This window comes from Nannospalax galili, unplaced genomic scaffold, assembly GCF_000622305.1.
Source record: "Nannospalax galili isolate Female #2095 unplaced genomic scaffold, S.galili_v1.0 scaffold408, whole genome shotgun sequence".
Lineage (NCBI taxonomy): Eukaryota > Metazoa > Chordata > Mammalia > Rodentia > Spalacidae > Nannospalax > Nannospalax galili.
Genome location: NW_008358662.1, coordinates 190,808 through 191,230, shown reverse-complemented (window position 1 = coordinate 191,230; position 423 = coordinate 190,808). Strand labels below are relative to the sequence as shown.

Genomic DNA, 423 nt, shown 5'->3' with positions numbered 1-423 from the left:
TGTTCATTTTTCCAGTTCTATGCTGGGTTCCTATCTGGGAATCCCTTTGGCCACCCTGGCCAACAACTCAAAAGAAGGTATCACCTGTCTGGCATTGTTGCTTGTTATATAGCCTTTGGCTGTACGTATGGACTCTTATGAAATTATATTGGCCCCTTTAATCTTTGGTTAAAGGGTGTTTAACTTTCTTCTTGGGTGTTTAAGGCCATACAGTTGGTCCAGATAAACCGATTTATTTTTACTCTTAAGGTTGTTTAAGGATCTGTTCCTCAGGGGTCACATGGGCTTGGGAAGAGCTTTCTTTTACCTGTTCCACCTATGTGAAGATAAGTCAAAGGTCCTGCTCGGCCATGGTTAGCTTTGCTTGGAAGCATGGAGGAAATGATTCCTCTGTGTTGACACTCCTCTTTGTAGACTGGACAC

At 43.0% G+C, this 423-nt stretch overlaps 1 protein-coding gene across 2 annotated transcripts in view; it reads left to right on the top strand.

The window, feature by feature from the left end:
* Positions 1 to 423, top strand: part of Wdr33 (WD repeat domain 33) — a 130,528-nt gene that overhangs the window by 116,762 nt on the left and 13,343 nt on the right. The gene's annotated exons all lie outside the window — the stretch shown is intronic.